The sequence below is a fragment of the Equus przewalskii genome, chromosome 3, assembly GCF_037783145.1.
Source record: "Equus przewalskii isolate Varuska chromosome 3, EquPr2, whole genome shotgun sequence".
Classification (NCBI taxonomy): domain Eukaryota; kingdom Metazoa; phylum Chordata; class Mammalia; order Perissodactyla; family Equidae; genus Equus; species Equus przewalskii.
Window position 1 is genome coordinate 34,789,203 of NC_091833.1, and position 18,619 is coordinate 34,807,821.

Genomic DNA, 18,619 nt, shown 5'->3' on the forward strand with positions numbered 1-18,619 from the left:
GCGTTCCGAGGCATATCATGGGCTTTCTGTACACTGTCAGATGTACCCTGCAGACCCCATGAGGTAGGGACAAATGTCACACCCATTTACAGGTGGGTAAATGAGGCTGAGAGGTTAAGTCATTGCCTGAGGTCACACAGCGAGGAAACAGTGGAGCCTGCCCTTCGACCACGACACTCTGCTTCCTCGGTCCCACCCTCGTGAGAGGGGCTGACTGCCCTGCGGCCCCAGCTCGTGAGAGGGCCAGGACCCCCTCTCTGAGGTCAGCCTGCTGCATGCTGCACACCCCACCTCGCCCCTACGGACGACGGGCAGGGTGGGGTCCCTGGGTCAAGGGCAGAGTCGGGCTTTCTAGTGGGCGGAGTGGGGCTCACTCCCACTCCCCCAGGGAGACTGCAAGAGGGGCACCACGGGGACACGTCGGGCCAGGCCAGGCACGTGGACGAGCATGTTCCCTCTCCTTCCTCTTCCATCTGCTTCAGCGGAGCCCACAGAGAGCATCTCCTCCAGCTGCATGGTCTCCGTCCCTGCGCCCAGAGCAGCAAGAGACACAGGTGTGGTGTCCAGCGGGCTCAGCCCAAGCAGGCTCACCCCAAGGTCAGCATCACCCCAAAGTCAGGGTCACCCCTGGGTCAGCGTCACCCCAAAGTCAGGGTCACCCTCAGGTCAGCGTCACCCCAAAGTCAGGGTCACCCTCAGGTCAGCGTCACCCCAAAGTCAGGGACACCCCCGGTCAGAGTCCCCCCGAGGGTCAGCATTACTCCCAGATCAAGGTCACCTGGGATCAACATCACTCTGGGGTCAGGTCCCCCTAGGTCAGCACCACCCTGGAGTCAGGTTCATCCCCAGGTCAGCATCATCCCCAGGGTCAGGGTCACCCCCAGGTCAAGGTCCCCCTGAGTCAGGGTCACCCTGGGCTGGGGCCAAGTCTCCTGGAGAGTCACCGCCCCTCCTCACCCCTGCCCAACGCTCTCTCCACTCACAACCCTCTGGTCTCCCTCCCAGCGGGGTGAGACGTCCCTGGCGGTCTGGGGCAGCAGGACCTCATAGGGCAGTGTCTGTGCCCAAGGCCCTCAGGGCGCCCCACCGGGTGGGGAGGAGCCTGACTTGGGGCCACAATGCCCCTCCAGGCTCATGGCCATGCCAAGACCTCAGCCAGCCACGAGGCCAGACATGGGGGGCACCATGAACCAGCACCCCCTCCCCAAAATGGGGAAAGTCGAGGAGGAGCCCTGGCACCAGTCTCAGCCCCTGGCCTCCTGCACTCACTCGCTGTACAACGGCCTTGAAAGCTGTGTACCTCTCTGAGCCTCAGTTTCCTCACCTATAACACAAGGGGAGGCAACGCACAGCCATTGAGTGCCGTGTCACAGGCGTGCAACACCTGGTATCTCTTTTAATCTCACCACAACGCTGTGAGGTAAGGATTGGTTAGAAGAGTTCTGACCCACTTGCATTGTTCCCTTTTTACCTTGGTGGCCAGGAGGCTCAGAGCTCAATTTGGACCTCCTGTGAGGTTTTTGGCTTTTGAGTTCTCTCTTAACCACCTTGTGGTGTAGGCATCATTTTCCTTAGGCCCCCTTTAGTCTTTTCTGGAGCAGAAAGTGTACAAGTTTTAAAGAAGCAAAGTTGGGAAGAGGGGAATTAAAGATTGAACAACAAGGGGGAGGGGGCTATCACTGTGGGGTCAGTGTGAGGGATCGGCCCTAATAAGAAGTCAGGGTCAGCAGACTCAGGGAACTAGAATGGCTGTGCCAGCCACCTGTAAGTCGAACCAGCTAACACTTATCGAGCACCAACTGTATACGCAGCACAGACTCTTTCTCTTCATTTGCCCTACCAGAATGCTCTCGTTCCTCTGCCTCTCTTTCAAGCCCACTTCGTTCCCCAGTGGTCGGCTCACACAGGCTTCATGGGCTGGCCCGGCCCCGACCCCGGTCCTTGTCCCCAGAGACGCTCGCTGACTCAAGGCTGGCCCGCTCTCTTACCTCCACCTCAAAGGCTGGAGGGAGGGGACTCCCCGTGCCAAGCACCCCAAGCACCATCAGAGAAAAACGTGGGCACAATGCCTTTTTCAGTCCTTGGCAAAATACCTGCTTTCTTCTTTTCTTCCCTACTTTTTCTCCAACTGATGAAAGAAAAAACACCCCAAGGGCCAGGAGGGAGGGCTCTCTGCGGGCCTCCGCCATCCTCTGAAGCCAGCAGAGTCTAGGCCTTCGGGGGTGGACATCCGCGCTCTCCAGGCTACACCGTGGGGCCTAGTGGCCCCTGCTCCTGGGCGGCCCCTCTGCAGTGGCTGCTGGGGAGACTAGCAGGCTGGGCCGGGCCTTCGAGAACCACGGTATGGGTCATGCAGCCAGAGACCCCCGGCGTGAGGCTGGAGTTGGGGGCTCCTGCCCATGGAGGTTCCCCCAGGGTACCCTGGGCTCAGGTCAGCGTGCTGGGAAAGGAAATCCCAAACCTCACCGTCATTCAGTTTCCTTATCTGCAAAGCGGGGACACTGTGAGGGCCTCAGGGGACACCGTGGACCCAGCAGCTCTGTGCTCCCCTCGGCGACGCTGGCAGGCAGGGTGGGTGACGGCAGTGGGGACACCAGACCGTGGAGTCTGGTCTCACTTGGCAAAACCACATCTGTGATGGAGACTGGCTGCCTGCGTGCGTGGGAGCCGCCTCAGAGGCAGGGGAGGAGGGGATGGGCCGGGCCCGGCTTGTTGAGGCGGTGGTCTCCCTCCCACGCCGTGTGTGCGTCACACACATGTTTACACTATGCGAGTGTATGTGCTTTATGAGTACACGTACAAGTATGTGCTTTTATATGGATGAGGCGTTCCATGATGAAATTTAAATCAAAACCAGAAGAAGCAGAGAAACGGGTAGAGAGAGCCAGGGGCGAGGTGTCCAGGTGGCCCCAGTGTTCGGAGGTCCCCGTCGTGTGAGCAGAGACAAGCCGGTGGCTGCTGGGGAGCAGGCTCCAGGCAAAGGAAAGGGCCGAGGCTGGTGGGTGTGCGAGGGCTCTGGGCAGGGACCCCGCTGTGGTCTGCCAGGCCAGCTCTGGCAGCCAGGTAGAGACAGAAGGGAGGTGAGAGGAGCATCGGGAAGAGGTGACCTCAGCGTCTCTCGGGTGGGAGCAGAGCGGCCAAGGGGCAGGTGCCGGGCGGAGGCGGGATTCCGGCTGCGATTGGAGGTGGAGCCGATAGAACTGCCGATGGACTGGACACGGGGGCGAGAGGAGGGGGCAGGCCTGGCTCCAGGGATTTCGGGCAGAGCACGTGGAGCCGAGCTGTGGACAGTGGTCGAGGCCACGCTCCCTCCTGAGGCTCCAGGTGTCCCTGGGCTGTGGCCATGTCCCTCCATCTCTGTCTCTGCATCACGTGGCCTTCTCCCTGTGTGTCTGTCCCTCGTAAGGACACTCATTAGATTTAGGGCCCCCCCAGCCTCATCTTAAGATGATTACATCTGCAAAGACCCCGTTTCCAGATGAGCTCCCCTTCCCAGGTCCTGGGGTTACGACTTGGGCACAGCTTTTGGAGGACACCGTCCAGCCCATGCCACCCCGTCTCCCGGCTGCCTTGGCAGAGACAGGTCAGATGGTAGAGGACCCCAGTGAAGCAGCCTGAGGGCAAAGCTCCCGCTGAGACACCCCAGGAGGCGGCGTTTCAGCCGCGGGGGCCCAAGCCCGACGCAGCCACACCTGGGCGGCCCAGGAGGAGCGTTCCGGGCAGAGGCACTGCGAGTGCCCAGGCCCTTAGGCAGCACGAGCTGGGCTCTCTAGAAGGCCCAGGAGGCGGGACCGTGACGGTGCAGGGGCACGGAGCCGGAGTGGGACTTGCTTCCAACACCCCGGAGGCCCCCGTCGAGCATGGACGGTGGGTACAGCCTCACTTGCATTTGGAAAGGTCCCTCTGGCTGCTCTTCAGGGAGAATGAGGTACAGGGAGTCACCAGGGAAGCTGGAGATGGGGCGTCGCAATCTCTAGCGGGGAGGCCTGGGCCTGTGAGGGGGTGACACCAGAGGTGTGGCCAGACAGGTTGGCCCAGGTCTTCGGGGCCCTGTGTGTTTATGGGCAAGTGGCCCAGCCTCTCTGAGCTTGGCCCCTTATCTATAGAGTGTGGATAAAGCCCCCCAACGGAAGGTCCCGTTCTTGTCACACAGCTGGATGGGGCCATAGTGTCATCCGGGGTCTTGGACCCCCTCCCACCCCTTCCAGTGTCCTGGGAACTTAGCAAGAGCCCCCCACCAGCCAGCACCTGCCCTCCGTGGGGAAGGACTCAGCCCTCACCAGGCAGGGCAGCTGGCGGTGGGGCAGGAGAGGGGCGAGGTCGGGGTGCTCATTGTGGACAGTCGGTTGACAGGCAGCTGCCAGCCTCTGCCCCCAGGGAGGAGAGACCAGACGCGTTGGGAAGGCTCTGGGAGCCGCCCCCATGCCAGGCGCACCTTCGGCCTCTTGTCTCCCTTGCTGTCTCGCTTCTGTCTCCTGTGGGGACAGTCCAGCCTCAGGCCAGGGAGGTGCCCGGGGGGGAGGAGCCTGCCAGACTCCCTGCCTCAGGCCCACACCACTCAGCTCGCCTCCCCACACCTGTCTGCACAACCCCCATGTGGCCACACGGCCTTCTGTGCCCCCAGCCTCAGACATGACCTCCCCAAGCTGGCCCTCTCGCTGTCCTCTCTGCAGCCTGCTGTGTGACCTGGGGCACATGGCTTAACCTCTCTGAGCCCTGCTGCATAAGGAGCCCATAAGTTCCCTTGCCAGTGAAGGATTTTACCTACTCCAGTAGGGCTTCCGGAAATCCTGAGAACATTCCAGGTCACAGCAGGCCTTCTCCAGCCTTGGGGTCAGGAGACCTGTGTTCCTGTCCTGAAGTTGCCCCAAACTGGGCCCACTGGGATGCCAGCCCCGCAGGGTGGGGTCTGTGTTAGCCCGCCCAGGCCACGTCCCAGCACCTGGCACCCGCGGAGGCCCTTGGTGGGAATTCGGTGCACAAGGGCGTGAGTGCGGGAACCGAGGGCCTCCTCGGCGGGTGGCCCAGAATGCACGCGCCCACGGGAGGTCGCAGGGACCAACCACAGGCGCATCGGCCCCGAGGCTCGGCCCACACAGTAGTTACTTTGTTTTATGTGAATTTGTTGCCAAAGTTTAAAAATGGGGAGATTTCGCTTTAAAACCTGGATTTCTGGCTTTTCCTGAAAAATCAGAGAGCCTGCGCAGGATTTGCTGGCGGCGCATCCGCGGGGCTGGCCTTGTGAACCGCGTGGGAAGGACAGTGGAGTGGTGTGCCCGCGGTGTGGCCCTCCTGCTCTGTGAAGAAGCTGGTGCTGCCCCCAGCCTCCCCTCATGGTGCTGCCGGACACGGAACCGCTGAGAGCTGGGATCCAGAGTCCAATCTGGGCGTCGGGAGGGCAGGCCAGGGCCGAGTGGAGCAGGAGAGCAAGGGTGCGGGAGGCGCGAGCGAGGGAGATGGGGGGCACTGGTGATGTCTGCACAACCCACAGGACCTGAGCAGGATGAGGCAGGAGGCAGGGCCGCCCGTCCTCCATGAGCCTCGTCCTTCCCGTCCTCCACCTATGGCTTGGGGAGGGGGCAGGAAGCCCCAGGGCGGTTTCTGAGTACAGAGCACGAACGAAAGGCCCGTGTGGCCTTGAGCAGCTCTCTGCCCCCTGCCCAGTACCCCCCTCTGGCTCTCTACCCACCCCGCGACTCCCCCCGCCGCAGCCCTGGGCTCTCTGCCCTCTGCCCCTGGGCTCTCTTCCCCCCTCTCCCCACCCGGGGCTCTCTGCCCCCACCCGGGGCTCTCTACGCCCTTCCCCTAGGCTCTCTCCCCCCTGGTCCCTCCCCGCCAGGCTCTCTCTCCCTCCCCCCCCCCGCCCCCCCCCCCCCCCCCCCCCCCGCCGTGGCTCTCTGCCTGCTGCCCCTGGGCTCTGCCCCCTGCCCCCTGGCAGCCTTTCACTTCTGGGCATGGTTCACTGCCTTTTGGTGGAAGGAGGTCATCACACCAGGCAGTGCAGGCCCCACCCATCCCAGGACGAGAGGCACTGTGAGTGCCTGTTGGGTCTGCCTGCAGACCCACTGGTGGGTGCTGTGATGCAGGGGCCCCGGGAGGTGGGCTCAGGCCTGGAGGCAGAGGCCCAGAGGGGTGTCCCGCAGAGGGGGGCTGGCTTTGTGCAGCCGCGGGCTTGTCCCTGTGCTTCCCCCCCGGCTATGGGGCCTTGGCCTTAGTTTGCTCCTCTGAGAAAAGGGTGACAGTGGCCGTGCCAACTGCGACCAGAGCCGTCACAGAAAACGCTGGCTCCTGGGTTCACACAGCATGCTCACTCGAGCGCAGGGCCCTGGACGGGCTTAGAGACGGCAGGGAGGGAGCCTGGTCCTGCCCTCGCCCCGCCTCATGTTTAGGAGGGGAGGGGACAGGTGCCACAAGGAAGGTGGGATGCTGGAAGGGGCCTTAGTGACACTGAGCTTTGGCAGAGCAAGCGTGAGGTCGGGGTGGGCAGGGGGCACAAGCTTCCCTGGAGTCAGTGAAACCCCCCTGGAGGCCAGGGGTGGAGGTGTCCCAGGACCATCAGTGTCAGGGATTGAGGTCTCCCTGAGGGACAGGCGGAGCTGCAGCCCCCTCGGTCTGGCTCCCTGCAATTTGTCACCCCCACGCCCCTCAGGGCCTGGATCTCATGTGTTCCCAAGAGGACAGAACGGTCTTGTCTCTGGGGCTGGAACCCCTGCCTATGTCCAGGCTGCCCACCCAGCCTGCTTCCCCAGCCCAGAGAGGCCCCTCTGGTTAGATGCCCCCATGGCTCCGCATCGCCCACAGGCTTCACCCTGGACTGCCCTGGGGCTGCCCGCACACGGGAGCACCCACTGTGCATCAGGAACTAGGAATCAGTGTGGGCAAAAGGTGGGTGCAGCCTGGCGCAGCAGACGGCCTGGCGGCGACAGTGCAAAGGAGGACATGCTCCTTCTCCCCACACGGCAGAGCCTGGGTCTCCGGAGGCTGCTCGGCTGCGAGAGCTGGACTCCTGGGCAGGCGAGAGTGAACCAACCAGGTGGCGGCTTCCAGTAAGAGGACAGTGTCAGGGGCAAAGCCCCTGTGGGATCAGAGCCCAGCCCCGTCGAGGAACAGGAACGAGGTCACACGAGGCTGTGTGACAGAGCAGGAGGGAGGGCCAGCAACGCCACAGGCAGAGGGCGGCGAGCCCACAGTGTGTGGGGTCCAGAGCCAGGTCACCTCTGCCCTCCCGCAGCGGCCTCCTACCCTCGGACCCGCCAAGTTCAGAGGACCCCCCCCACGGGAGGGCGGCATCCCTGCCCCTGGGGTCTGCGGCTGTCCGGAGCCAGGCCACTGCAGCCAGAGGTCCACCTGCCGCCCAGCTCAGCCCCACACGAGCCTGGGCCACCGCCCAGGGGAAGGGCGCCCTCGGGCACGCTTCTCAGAGGGGATCAGTCAGCCAGGTTGGTGGACCCGTGGAGAGCTCAGCCAGGCCATCGGGTTCCAGCTGCCCAGAGACTGGTGGAGACCACACAGCAAGAGGACAGTGGGGCCGGCCGGCCCAGTACCCCAGTCGTTGTCCCTTCTAAGGCAGGCCCCTTCTGTGATGGCTTGTCCCCCGAACCGGGCAGAAGCCTGAGTGTGGAGGCCTTTCCCCTGGCTCCGCTCGCATGAGTTCCTTGTCCTCTCATCCTTAGGAAGCAAAAATTATAATCGCTTTTAATTGAAAAAGGAGGCAGATGAGATTCTGAACCTGACGGGAGAGTAATTAACACAGCTGCCGGCCTCCAGGAAGCTCATTAATCTTGTCACTCCGGAGACGGCTCATTAAACCTGCCGTCCCCGCCCCTTGGGAAGGCAGCCTCTGCACGGACCACATGGTCCCCGTTCTCATGTGGATGCCTCGCTCCGGGCGAGACGGCTGCTCCCAAAGCCAGAAGGTTCCCCACCTCCCCCGGGTCTTGGGTACTGGGTGGGAATTCCACAGCCGCCCCCGTCCGTTCACTCCCACAGCCTCAGCCGCCTGCCTCACCTGTAGGAGTCTGACAGCTCCCCAGGCTGGAAGGGAGAGGACAGCCAGGGCCACTTGTCCCCTGGCCTGGAGCAACAGACAGAACCTGGCCCAGGCTCCCCAGCCCTCACCCTCCCCCCATGCAGACCAGTGCATGTCACTCTGTCACATGTTGGGGTCACAGGGTGGGGGGTGACAGCGCACAAGTTTCCCAAGGTGCAGGCTGGGCCCCAGCCTGGGGTTTTGGACCCAGAGGGTCTGAGTGGACCCCAGACTCTGCCTCCAGGTGCTGGTCCCTGAAAAGTTGGAGACCACTCCGTCCCCTGTGGGAGCCGCTGAAAAGCCACTTCAGCCGGGCCAGCGCTGTTGCCACAGAGCGCACACGGGGCTCCATGCTGAACGGTTGAAGTTGTGGAAAAGAACTTCAGTTTTTACAACGAACGGTCGCGGGTCGATGGTTGTTTGTGGGGAAGGGATGGTAACAATCTTTCCCACAAAATCAAAATCACTCAAAGCCTTGAACAGCCATTAGTCTCCAGGGGTTTCCCAGTGTCACCCTGACCCCTGGGGTCTCCCATAACCCGGAGCCCAGGGGGCCTGGGCCAGCCAAGGCGGGGGGCACTGAGCTTCCTGCCCGCCTGCAGGGCCTCGGGGTGGGAGGTTCCCTAAGGAGAACAGAAGGCCAAGTGTCTGAGAGGGGACGTCAGCTCCGGGCAGAGCCAAGGAGGCCTCAAGTCTGCAGCCGTGCTGGAGGCAGGTGCACCCAGGGCCCCACCCTGCCAGCCCCCTCCTCTGGTCCCTCTGAGCCTCTCCCTCTCGCCTGCCATCTCCTTCTGGGTTGATGGGGATGGGGGCTCATCCAGCTGGCAGCTCCCAAACAAGGGCAGGCCGGGGCGTCGTTGGCCCTTTTCCAGAACTGCTTTCGGCATCCAGGGTGGCATCTCCTTTCCCTTCTCTGGGAGGCCAGGAGCCAGGCCCCCACCGGCCCCCTCCAGCTCCTTCTAACGGCAGCTTCACGCTCAAAGCCTGGGCACCGAGAGCCCAGACTGTGTCACTGTGTGACCTTGGGCAAGCCGGCACCCTCTCTGAGCTGCTGTTCCCCATCTGTGAAGGGAGTGTGCTGAGCTCGGTGCCCCCAAAGATCCTTGCTCTAGGATTCCAAAGCTGAGCCGCTCGCCGGGCCAATCTGAAGAAAATGCCCCACCTGTTTCGGTTTTGAGAGTGGGTTCTGCAGAGCCTGGAGTCCTGCTGCTGTGGGCGATATGCATGCCCATCAGCCACTGCCCTCCACGCCCTGACCAGCCTGCCCTGGACGAGCCGCCCCCCAGCTCGGGGACCATCAGCTGGTCTGGGGGCTCCCTGGGGCCACTGACTCCCAATGTGATTCCTGCATGCCAGACCCTGGCAGCAGGGCCCCAACGGTTTTCACCACCCCCCACGGTCCCTTGTCCCTCTCAGCAGGGGAGAAGGACTGTCCTGGGGACAGTCGGGGGCAGCAGGGCTGTGCTGGGGCTGCGCTTGGGACAGTGTTGACCTTCAGGGTATGAGGCGTGTTCTAGAACTGAGTGCTTGCCTTGCTGTCGGACGCCTCCGGGCTCAAGCACCACAGCTGAAACGGGGAGGCAGGACGTGCCCGCAGGCCCCCACCTGCCTCCCAGGAAGTCCCCCCGCCCACTGGCTCCCGCCCCTGGGCCTCACCGAGGCTGCGTTTAGAACCAAGGTCCAGTGGCAAGGAGTGAGCAGCCCCTCCACAGCCGTGGCAAGGGGGGGTGTGTGTGCACATGCGTGTGTGTATGTGTGCATATGTGTGCACGTGTGCCAATGTGCACACTGTGGGCATGTGTTCACATGGGTGTGGGTGTTCATGTGCACCTGAATATACATGTTTGTAAATAAGTGTGTAGTCGTGTGTACGTGTACGTAAATGTGTGCACATTGGTGTGAGTTTATGTGTAAATGTGTGCACATGCACGCATTTGTGAATGTGCACATGGATGAGCATGTATGTATGTGCATGTGTGTGTGCGCTTGTGTGGGTGTGCTCACGTGTGAGTGTGCAAGCCTGTGGGTGTGTGCATGTGCATGTGTGTGTGCTAAGCGGGGATCTGACCCCTGCCCTGCACCCACCCCTGGTGGCCCCTGCAGACCTGGAGCAGGAGTGAGGTCCCTACAGCCTCCCTCCGTGAGGGTGGCCCCGGGCTCCCTGTCCGCGCTCAGGGGGACCCGGGCAGCACAGTGGGTGGCCCTCTCGGCATGTGAGCGTCTGACCCAGGAACTCGGAGACGAAGGCACAAGGCTCCTGCAGCCCCGGGGCAGCGCTGGGGCTCCTGCCTGGTCCCCGGCATCTTGGCAGCCACAGGGCTCCACATCTCCTCATTCTCCAGCCTCACCCCTTGGCCCTTCCCTGCTCAGCCCGAGTGGGACCATGTGGTCACTCCTGTCCTGCAGGTGTGGGCATCGAGGTCCCCGGAGAGCCAGCCCCCTCCCCGCCCTGGACCGCCGGTGCCCAGGGTTCCAGAGAGCGCTGGTCCGCACCGGTGTCAGGGACGGCCCCTGGCAGGGGTGGTGACCAGGCCTTTGACTTCTGCTGGCCCTTCTAAGACCAGGCTGGCAGCTGGGCCAGCAAGTGTGTTCCACATCCACATGGGCCACCAAGATGCACCAGATAGGACCGCCGCTGTCCAGGGCCTGAGGCTCAGAGGGTCTTCTCGGGCAGAGCCAGACATGGATGGCTGCTTTGGCCTCCTCCTGTGTCCACCCTGCCCCACACCGTTCTGCAGCCACAGCCAGCACAATCCTGTAAAACATCGGTGGCCCTGCCAGTCCCTGCTTAACGCTCCGGGGCTCCCACCCACTGGGAGTAAGGTCTGCCTCCGCGGCGCATCCAGGATGAGGCGGGTGGCATCCGGCGAGGGTGTGGGCTGATTCTAGGGGGGCAGCTTGGGCACGGTGCCATCCTGCCCCCCGGCGTCAATGGGGGCACGGCTTTCCTCCGAGAGTGGACACGTGAAGCCTGGAAGGCAACTGTCAGGAGCGCTTTCATGCACCCCAATTATGGGTTTTTGAGGGACAAAGGGACAGAGGACAGAGGCCGGTGCGCTCGCCCCGAAGCCCTCGGCGGTTTCGGTGGGCCCAGCCGTGTCTTTAAGCACACATCCCCGCCCCCCTCTGGCTGCCTCCCTGTCATTTTCGAAGACATCATTTTCTCCCACATGCTCCTCTTATCTCCCTCCCGTTAAAGGATCTCAAATATGCACCCCGATAAGGCGGACGAACACGCTTCCCAGCCCCATCCAACGCCAGCCTCCACTTTCCCCCAAAGTAATTAAGATAAATGCAGCTGATAATTTTCGCAGGCTTCTTACACGGACCCTCGGGCCGTATCTCAGATATACGTTTACCTGCAAAGGTTTATCTGAGAGCTTGGGTAACAGATAGTTTTTAAGCAAAGCAGCAGTGTTTGAAGGAAGAGGAAAGGGGAATATTTGTAAAATTGGTGTCAGAACGAGCCGCCCCGCAGCCCCTTGGAGCCTACTGCAGGTGGAGACCCTGGGCAGGCTGCTCCAGGCCGCGAGGCTCCCCCGAGATGGGCACGGCCGGCTGCTGGCCAGCGGGGACGGATGTGGGGCACTGAGTGTCGGCACGGGCTGTGGCCGGCCATGCTGCTCAGAGATGACCTGGAACCAGAGGCCCCTGCCCGGCGGAGCTGGCACGTGGGGCGCCTGGCTTTACCCACCAAGCCCATGTCGGAGCAGGCCAGCCAGCCAGGGGCTGGGCCAAGCCACAGGCCAGCCATGGGGCAGGCCCAGGGAGGCTGAGGGCAGGGCCAGTGCCCAGGGAGGCGCAGCTCAAGCGGCTCTGCCAGGATGGGCAGCCAGAGACAGCGCGGGAATCAACAATCAGAGGGGGTCAGGCTAGACCCAGGCCAGCCTGGTGCCACCCAGAGGCTCAGGGAGAACATTCTGTGTGGAGAGGCAAGGTCCTCTTCCAGGCTCTGCCTCCCAGACTCGCCGTGTGACCTTGGACTGGCCTGAGTCTATTCCGTGCCTCAGTTTCCCCATCTGCACCCAGGTCAGGCTGGAGCTCCACTGCCCTTCCCAGCTCTGTTCCACCCAGTGGTGTGTATGTCTTGCCTCCTGTTTGGTGTCCAGGATGAGGAGCGGGGCCCTGGGGTTGGGTGTGGATGTGGGCCCCACCCACATCCACTGAGTCCCTGACCCTCCTTGGCCTCCCATTACCCACCAATAAAACCCAAACTGGCCCATCCCCTCACCAGCACCACGTGCTCACCACCCTGGCCCACCATGCCTCCCGCCAGGAGTCCCCCATCCCTGGCGCCTGCCCGAGAGGCCTCCACCCAAGGCCCAGCCACGCATGGCTGAGGGTAACCTCAGAGAGGCCCTGAGTGCCCACCACCCTCACCCAGACCCACTCCCTCGCTCTGTCCCATCACACCCACGGCCGTCAGTCCATCCTAACCTGCGTCCCGCCCGGACCTGCCCACCCCTCTCTCGGTGCTGACCTGGGTGACAGACCTGCCCCGTCCGTGCCTCAGTTTCCCATCTGTAAGTGGGGAGAACAGGGTGAAGCTTGTGGGTGGCCGTGGAGACCAGGTGAGGAAACAAGCCTGTCGCCTGCAGTCACTGTCGTGGCTCCCTCGCTGTCTCCCTCGCTGAGAGCTCCGTGGGGAGGGATGGAGGATGAAGAAGGTGCCTGACCTGCGGCCGTGTGTCCCCGCCTCCTGTGCCCGCCTGACCACTGTGCCCCCTCCGCTCACCCTGCGCCAGCGGAGACCGCTTATAGCCTTGTTCTCTGCAGGTTCGGAATGGGCACGGAGCCGACCACGCGAGCTCCTCTAACCCTGAGCCCCTCCCGAAGGCCCCACCTCCAGATACCACCACACTGGTGCCTAGGGCGTCAACACAGGCATCTGGGGACACGAACACTCAGTCCTTGATGGCCAGGGCGAGGAGACAGAAGGGCAGGTGCCCCTCCCCCACCGCGCCGCTGGGCCGGAAGCTGGACGGCCGAGTCCCTGCCTTTCCGGAAGGCGCAGAAGCAGCGGAACGGGAAAATTCAACCCACCCCTCACTGAGTGGTGGGCCGCACAGGCCACAGGGCAAGGAGCGAAGCTTCCAGGCTGCCCGGGCCATGAGCAGGGACGTCATTGGTCACAGAAGAGGGAGCCAGAACAGGCCTAAGGTGGCCTCGGGTTGGACACCTCATTTACAGCTGGGGAAACTGAGGGCAGGAGGCCAAGGGTCAAATGTGGAGGTGGGGGCACGGAGCTCTGACTGGATGGTGTCATCCTGAGTGCAGAGCTGCCCAGGCCACCAGGATGTGGGAGGACAGTCCTGCCCCTGAGGGCTCACGAGATCAATCACTGCTGATGGGGCGCTGCCAGGTAAACCGACACCTCACAGGTGGACTCGCACGCGCAGCTAGAAAGGCTTCTTGGAAGAGGGAGCCTGGTGGGGAGCCTGGAAGAGCAGGGGGCGCCTTCAGAGCAAGCATCCGGGGAGCGCCTGCGTGTGCTGGGCTGCGCGGACGAGTTAGCTGCGGGTCCCTTTAATCTCAGACGACAGCCCTCTGAGGTCAGGACTTCCATCCTCCCCACTTTACAGGCTCCGGCTGGCCCCGTCCCACAGCCGGCTTCAAGCCCCACCCAGCTGAGTCCGCCAAGCACAGTCTCCCTGGAAGCAGTGGGAATCGGGAGGATGGGGAAGGAGGCATCCAGTCTGGGGGGAGGTGGGACTCAGGAGAATTGACCAGGACTGGGGCCCCCCGCGGGCGAGGCAGGGAGAGGAGTGGGGCTCCAGGACGGAGAGGCAGGCCGCTGCCAGAGGTGAAAGAGGAGGTGAGGGAACAGGGTCGGGAATAGAGGCTGTGTGCTGCACCAGGCCAGGGGCTCGGGGGTGGGTAGGGGGCATTGGGAGGGCAGGGGCTGGGCCTGCGGTAGGACCTCCTCACCAGGAGCTGCTGCCCCGCACCCAGCCGTGGTCTTGAGTTCCCCAGACGCCGGGCCAGAGGGGGTTAGGAGGGGCCAGGTTGTGTTTCAGAGGGAAAGGAGACCCCGCACCCCTGGGGCAGGCCCGGATCGGGGATTGGGTCTCCCGACTTCAAAGGGGCCCGGCCTGCTGAAACTGACACCCGTGAGCACCGGGGCTCTGCCAAGAGCCGGGCGGAACCTGAGCCCCCGCACACGCCGCCCCACGCCTGCCCCGTGGTCTGAGCACCGCAGACCCGTCCTTGAGCCCTGGCGGGGCGGCGGGCGGAACGTCAGGCCCGCTGTCCTGGGACCAAGGAAAGAGGGAGTGGGTGGCTGAGCTCTGCCCACAGGCTCGGCACGGGGAAAAGGGCTCCCCACGAGGGGAAGGGGCCCCTGAGGGGGGCCAGGAGCAGAGCGACTTTCTCCAGCACGTCCCTGCGGGCCTGTCTGTGTGCAGCGTGACTTGTCAGTCACACCACCTCTCTGAGCCTCAGTTTCCCCATCTGTAGTCCTGCGTTGACTCCCAGTGAGTTCCGTGAGGCGGAGGCTGTGATGCAGTCACTCGTGAGTGTATGCCCAGGGCCCAGCATAGCGTCGGCACAGATGTCTGGAAATGCGAGTGAATGAATGAATGGGCGGTGTGCTGAGAGCTCTGCACTGGACACCGCCATGCTACGCCCTCTCCAGCCCCCAGCCTGCCCACCAGGTCAGGGCCCTTCCCGCCCTGTGATGCCGGGACTCCTGTTAAGGCCTTGTATTCTCTCCATCGTCAGGAGGAAGGGAAGTGGGCACAGCCCCACAGTGTTGTCCTTGTGGGCGGGCTGTCTGCACCGAGTGACAAACAGCAGCTTAAACGATACGCATCATCATCTCACGGTTCTGTGGGTCGGGGATCTGGTGCATCCCACTGGGTGGTTCTGGCTCCAGGTCTCTCTTGAGGCTGTAGAGGAAAGGTCAGCAGGGGCTGCTGTCTGGTATGAAGGCTCGACCAGGGCTGGAGGTGACTCCTCACGAAGCTGTGGATGGGAGGCTCAGTCCCTCCCCTGTGGACTCTCCACAGGTTTCTCAAGGGTCCTCACCACATGGTGGCTGGCAGCCCCCAAGGGAGCGATCAGAGAGAGCCAGGTGGAAGCCACAGTGCCTTTTATGACCTAATTTCCACCCTATTCTTTTCGTTAGCAGTGTGTCACCCAGTCCAGCGCACATTCAAAGGGAGGGAATTGGCTCCACCTTTTGGAGGGAGGGGCATCAAAAAATTTGTGGCCACATTTTAAAACCACGACAGAGGTTGATCGACAGTCTCTCTCCAAACCACAAACAACATTTGCCCTTTGACGCTCCATCTCTTCTCGGAGTTCACCCTGTGGGTCTCACTCACACGTGTGTTTGTTGTAAAGGCTGCCAGAGGGATCTGGATGCATAAGTAGCTGTTCGACCCTTAGGTGGAATATTCTGTGCGTGTGGGTGGAGAGGCAGACAGACAGGCAGGAACCTCTGTATGGAGTGCTGTGGAGTCATCTCCAAGACTCCTTGTTAAATGCACAAAGTACGGTCTGGAACAGTGATCATGGTAGACTATCTTTCATTGAAGAAAGGAGGAAATTGGAATATTTATTCATATTTGCTGGGTTTTGCATCAAGAAACTGGAAGGAAACACAAGAAGCTGCCCCGGTGCTTGCTCAGCAGATGGAAGGAAGCGGGTCCTCGGCCGGGGCGGGGTGGGCATGGGACTTCTCGCTGCAGCCCTTTGGACACCGTCTCGCCTTTGGGAGCCAGGTGAAGGTGTAGCCTGCGCAACCGTAAGAACTTAACAAAAAGAAATGTAACGCAGTGGCCACACCTGCCTGAGCTGCCCGCCGCCTCGAGCTCACCCGTTGCCGGCCCCGTGGCGGCTTCCTGGCGCCCTGAGGCCCCGCTGGCTCCACGTGGTGTTGGGGGCCTTGCCCGGGAGCTGCTCCCTCCCACCCGCTCCTCCCCGGGACTCTGGGCCCACAGCCAAGCACCACATGGATTTTGACACGCTTCCCATTTTCTTTGCAGCCAAGAAATCCTCACTGCTCAAGAAGCTGTGCAGCGACCCAGCTGAGGGCCGACTCCCCAGGTACGTAGACGGGGACAGCTGGCGGAGGCTGGCAGGCCACCCCCAGCCGGAGATGCCCTTGTCCCCATGCCCCCACCGCCCCAGCCGTCTGCTTCCACCTCCCAGCTTGGGCGCTAAGTGGGGCTGCCAGCTGCCTCCCCAAGAGGCCAGCTCCAGGAGCCGCTGTCAGGAGCCGACACAGGCTTCCTACCACAGCCCGGAGCCGGGCAGAGGGGCGGTGCGGACTGCAGCTTGTCACGCCAGGCTGTCAGCTCAGACCTTCTTTTCCTGAGCGGCCTGCAGCGCAGCTCTTTCAAACTGGCGGCTCAGGCCTGTTTCCAGACCCCGCCCAGCCTGCCCGTGAGCCCCTTCCTGCAGTCTGTCTGCACTGGAGCTCAGAGGGTGACAGGGCCCCATAGTTACAGTCTCCACAGGAGCACATTGGTCCCCACCTTGCTCTCTGAGCGCTTTATGAAAAGGCCGTCACTGACCTCACCTGACCATGACCCTCAAAGAGGTCCCAGGGTTATCCCAGGTCACAGATGGAGAAACCGAGGCTCAGTGAGGCACAAGGCAGGGATCAGAGCCAGGGCCATCAGCCTCTCCGGCCCCAGCCCCCGCCCACCCCTCCCTCCTGGGGGGTGCAGCTTGGAGCCTGGACCTGTGGGGCCTCCACAGTGTCGGATGGCTCCTCTGGCCTTACTGCCACCCCCTCCCCCCCCCAGAAAGCTCTGGAAGCTGTGGGGAGGCCCAGGGGCCAGCCTGCTGGGGGTGGGGGAAGGAGGCCCTGTGAGGTCAGGAGGCCCTCCACCCATCTGCACCTCTGACCCTGTGGGTTTCACTGCTTTCTCGAGTGGAGCCCTGGGCCTGGGTCCCACATCCCAGGCAGCCTGGGAGTTTAGGAGGGAGGTCCCACAGGCCAGAGCCCCTCCTGGCTCCTAGGGAAGGATGCACACCAGCCCCCATCCGGCTCAGACTCAGCTCCTGGCTGGCGCACCCTGGATCACCGCCCACAGCTGGTTGAGGGGCTCTGGCTGGGGGCCCCCTGGAGCTGGTGGCAGGGCGAGCATCAGGAGGTGCCCTGGCCCAGGTCAGAGTGCATAATGAGGCCGGCCACCCTTGCCTAAGCTGCTGGCTGCCCACTCTTTTGGGGTCCCTTCAAGGCCTTGCTTCAAAGGCCTCGCTGTCCTTAATGATCTCACCCAGACCCGGCATTCCCCCGGGCACAGAGCTCATTGTCCAGCTTTCCCCAGCTAGCCCTGTACCCACCTGTGCTCACAGTTCCCCCTTCTCTGAATGCCCTCTCTGCCCTGGTGCCCCAAGCCTGGCCATCCACGTGGCCAGAACCAATGCCACCTCCTCCAGGAAGCCTCCTCTGATGCCACAAGACGGTCAAGCAGCCTGGCCACAGCCTGCGAGCTCAGCCCTCACAAAGGTGGCAAGATGGATTCCTGAGCCTCGGCTCTGAAAGTCTCTGCTCGGAAGTGCATGAGTCACTGCTGCTCACATCCAGCGGCCAGATCGAGCCACGTGGCCAAGCCTGCTGGCAGCCGATCAGGCCAGGACAGTCTTTCCGTGGGGGACGGCAGAATCTGGGTAATAATGCAAGCTGCCCGCCTTGGGGAGCCTTCTGGCATTCAGAGCTCACTCAGGGCTGCTGGCATTTGGAGTGACAAGCACGCCCAGAGGCTGAGGGCGCCCCCGAAAGCAGGGGGGGCAGAGGCTCCTGCTCCTTCTTAAAGACCCACGCAGGATGGCCCAGGTGGCCCCGCCCCAAGATGTCGCTGCAGCCTGGAGGGGTGACAGACCCCAACTCTTGTCTGGCTTCAAGCAGTGCCCAGGGAGAAGCAGCTCAGCAGCCCCTTCCACAGATGGGTAAACCGAGGCACTGGCATTCCACGAGTGCCCACCGTGTGCCAGGCACTGTGCCAGCTCATGTAGATGGTTGAGCCTGAGGACAACCCTGGGGGCACACCGTGACCGTCCCTGTGTCAAGGGTGTGAAAACTGGCCTGCCTTGTCCGTGAGCACCCGCTGTGCACCAGCCCCCAGGCCGTGGGGAGACAGCAGAGAGTCCGACCATGGGCCCACCTCAGGCCCCCAGGCTGGGGCACAAACAGGGCCCATCAGAAAAGGCCCAAACGGTGAACGTCCCATGAGGGGCCTCCTCTGGTGTGTGCACTGGGGGACTCCACCAGGATCCCCACTTCCAGGCACAGGGAGGCTAAGGGACTAGTCCCTGTCACATAGCAGGTCAGCAGCTGAGTCGGGACCTGCACTATGAGGTTCAAAGTCCGGGCAGGGGCCAGCATTGCTCTCGGACTGCGTCTCTCCCAGGCAGGGGGCGTCATGAGGGGCACATGCTGGCACAGCCTGGCCCTGAGCCGGTGTGGGGCTGAGAGGAGGCCCCTCCCGGGGACCCCTGCGTCCTTCACTAGCCGTGAAGCCTCGGGCGAGTTACTCACCTCCCCACACCTCGAGTCCTCACCGGTGACTCGGGGGCGACAGTAACGGCTCTAACTCCAAGCCACTGCGAGGACAGAGACACAACTGATGGAAAGTG

The 18,619-nt window shown here is 62.8% G+C and overlaps 1 protein-coding gene across 1 annotated transcript in view; it reads left to right on the top strand.

Moving 5' to 3' along the window:
* Nucleotides 1-18,619, top strand: part of ZNF469 (zinc finger protein 469) — a 53,392-nt gene that overhangs the window by 20,714 nt on the left and 14,059 nt on the right. Inside the window, exon 2 of the mRNA XM_070612492.1 lies at nt 16,018-16,078. The gene's annotated coding sequence lies outside the window, so the exon portion shown is untranslated. The remainder of the gene's footprint in view (nt 1-16,017; nt 16,079-18,619) is intronic.